Here is a 3,652-nt window from a genome sequence, read left to right on the forward strand (position 1 = left end):
AGTCTCAACATCTTTTTTACATCCTGGTGACTTCATTCACCAACAGTTTTAGTCATTAGTCTAGGAATACCTGTAATCAACCAGTGAATCAATGCAAAAACCAAGCTTGCTGGGAAGTCCATAATTCTGGGGAAGACGGAAGAAAAGAGAAGATGACGAGGAACAAGGTGGATGGACTTAGTTACAGAGGTGATGTGTACCTCTGTTGGAGGGTCAGAAAGACCAGGTGGAGAACAAATGATCTGAGTGAAGATGTGATCTATGTGATCACTAGGTATTACCAACTTGATAGCACATAAATAATATTATGGACCCTTATTTTCTCCTGCCTCCTTCGTCATCTTTTTTTCTTACCCCGATTTTTGCTTTCCTGGACTCATCCCCATCATTGGGACCTGAACTTTCCCTGCTAAGCAAAGCGGTTGTTAAATGAATCGTGCCCAATCTTACAATGTTTTTGTCATGGTGGTTAAGCAAATCACTGCAGTTAAGTGGCTCACATGGTCATTAAATGAATTTAGGTTTTCCCTACTGACATTCCTTGTTGGAGGCCAGTTGGGAAGGTCAGAAATGGCATCCACATGACCCGGGGCCTCTGCGGCCGTCATAAATAAATGCCAGTGGCCTAAAACAGGGCTTTTCAACCTTTTCACCCATTGTACCACTTTTAGGATATGGCAACATCTGAGTACCACCAGTCACCTAGCAAGGTGTCAAAAACTTGATGACCAAAAAAAGAAAAAAGTGATAAAGTACAGGTAGTCCTTGATTTACAACAGTTCGCTTAGTGACTGTTCAAAGTTACAATGGCACTGAAAAAAGTGCCCGCCAAGGCACAGCCGAGCAAGACACCTGCCTGCTCACCCGGCGGCGCTCTTCCTCCTGAGGTTTTCATTGTTGTGAGCATTTCTGCTGAGGATTGGCAGAGGGGGTGGGGTGGGGGGGTGTTTGGTTTTTATTCCCCCCATCTGCTGGGTGGTTGCAGCAGGTTTTGGTCACTTCACATGACCCTGGGACACTGTGACCGTCATAAGTATGAATCAGTTGCCAAGCATCTGAATGTAAATCACAAGACCCTGGAGAGGCTGCAACATTCCAGCTGATCGGTGCTTCTTCTGGGCTCAGCAGAAGCACCAGGATCAGTGCTGCTTTCCAGCTGGATCCTGGCCCTGATCCTGGCGCTTCCGCTGAGCCCTGACAGCCCTGAAGAAGCGCCGATCAGCTGGAAAGCGGCCCTGATCCTGGCGCTTCCACTGAGCCCTGACAGCCCTGCAGCTCCAGCCATCTCTCGCTCAGGCTTGTGCGGTGCTACTACCAGTTCAGCTCATTCCCCTTCCCCGCTACCACTTTTCTAGGATGGTCGCGTACCACCTGCCAGGTGCCAATGTACCATAGGTGGTACCCATACCACTGGTTGAAAAGCCCTGGCCTAAAACACCCAATTTTTTTTTAAATCACATGACTTTGTCATAAGTTCAAGGGCTGGTTGTAAGTGACTTGTTTCAGTGTCATTGTAACTTGGGACAGTCACTAAATGAACGGTTGTAGGTCAAGGACTACTTGTATGAGGAAAGTATCCCAAAAAACAGGATGGGAAAATCACATTTCTTATGTCTACTGAAATTGGGGTATGCTTAGGTGACTGTCCAGACTGGGACTTCTTAATCATTTGACTTAGCCAGTTTCACTTCTTTTCCAGCCCTGTCTTTTTTATTATCATTATTTTTTAAAGGATGAGGGAACCAGAAGTACTTTAGATCAGAGGTTCCCAACCTTTTGGTCACCAGGGACCGGTTCCGTGGAGAGTGTGTGCTTTTGTGTGCTGCCTGCATCCCATGGATGGGGCTTTGCTTGTTTGTGTGGACCGGTTGCTGGCATGCCGCGGACCGGTACTGGTCCACGGACCAGGAGTTGGGGACCCTTGCTTTAGATGTCCAACCTAATATACAGATAGGTGACTTACAACAGTTCATTTAGTGACCATTCAAAGTTATAAGGGCATTGAAAACAGTAACCTACTGGCCCTTTTTCACACTTACGACCATTGCAGCGTCTCCAGGGTCATGTGATCAAAATTCAGACGCTAGGCAACTGACTTGTATTTATGACAGTTGCAGTATCCCAGGGTCACGTGATCCCCTTTTGCGATCTTCTGACAAGCAAAGTCAATGGGGGAAGCCAGATTCACTTAGCAACCGGGTTACTATCTTTATCAACAGCAGTGATTCACTTAACGAGTGTGGCAAGAAAGGTGGTAAAATGGGGCAAAACTCAACATATGTCTCACTTAACAACAGAAATGTTGGGTTCAGTTGTGGTCCTACGTTGAGGACTATCTGTATTGATATAATGACAGCATGATTGAAACTTCTGTTTTTCCATTTCTAGTCTTTGATTTTCCAGGGTATAAGAAATCACAGTTGGGCTTTTTTTGTTTGTTTTTTTTCTTATGGGTAGTTCAGCTGCTATGCCAAATTTCTCAAAAAAATAATAATATTTTCAGACAGTTCTGTATTGCATTAAAAAAAAAGAACGATTCATTTATCAACAGACTCATTCATGCAGAACACACACACACAAATACACATAACATCCCACGCTTTGTCTGTCAGACGTCCTGGAAACTTGCTGAAAGTAAACTTAGTGGATTTTTTTTTCTAAAATACCATATTTTTTTTCCCATGTGACACTTTGTTTTGATGATGAAGAACTGATTCTTCCCCCAAATCATTGGGCTAAGATGGGTGTTGAGTCAAGAATTTGATAGCTGATTGGCTCAGCATTTGCTGGGAAGAGGGTTTGTTTTAATTATTATTTTTTAAATCCCACCATTATTTTCTTTTTATAAGTAGTTCAGGTGGCATGTCTAATACTCCTTCCTCCTCTTATTTTCTTGACAATAGTCCTCCGAGGCGGGCGAGACAGAATGACTGACCCAAAATCACCCAGCCAGCTTGCAAACCCTGAGGCGGGACTAGAACTCCCTGTCTCCTGGTGATTGGCCCAGTCCCCCAACTGGCTTTCATGCCTCAGGCGGGACTAGAACTCACCATCTCCTGGTGATTGGCCCCAAGTCACCCACCCCGCTTGCATGCCTGAGGCGGGACTAGAACTCACTGTTTCCTGGTGATTAGCCTAAAGTCACTCAGCTGGTTTTCATGCCTAAGGTAGGAGTAGAACTCACGGTCTCTTGGTGATTGGCCCAAAGTCACCCAGCCAACTTTCATTCCTAAGGTGGTGCTAGAACTCAATGTCTCCTGGTAAACAGCCCAAAGTCACCCAACCAACTTTCATTCCTAAGGTGGTGCTAGAACTTACTGTCTCCTGGTAATTTGCCCCAAGTCACCCAGCCAACTTTCATTCCTAAGGTGGTGCTAGAACTCACTGTCTCCTGGTAAACAGCCCAAAGTCACCCAGCCAACTTTCATTCCTAAAGTGGTGCTAGAACTCACTGTCTCCTGGTAAACAGCCCAAAGTCACCCAACCAACTTTCATTCCTAAGGTGGTGCTAGAACTTACTGTCTCCTGGTAATTCGCCCCAAGTCACCCAGCCAACTTTCATTCCTAAGGTGGTGCTAGAACTCACTGTCTCCTGGTAAACAGCCCAAAGTCACCCAGCCAACTTTCATTCCTAAAGTGGTGCTAGAACTCA

The sequence above is a fragment of the Protobothrops mucrosquamatus genome, unplaced genomic scaffold (assembly GCF_001527695.2).
Source record: "Protobothrops mucrosquamatus isolate PMUCROS unplaced genomic scaffold, P.Mucros_1.0 scaffold81, whole genome shotgun sequence".
Taxonomy (NCBI): domain Eukaryota; kingdom Metazoa; phylum Chordata; class Lepidosauria; order Squamata; family Viperidae; genus Protobothrops; species Protobothrops mucrosquamatus.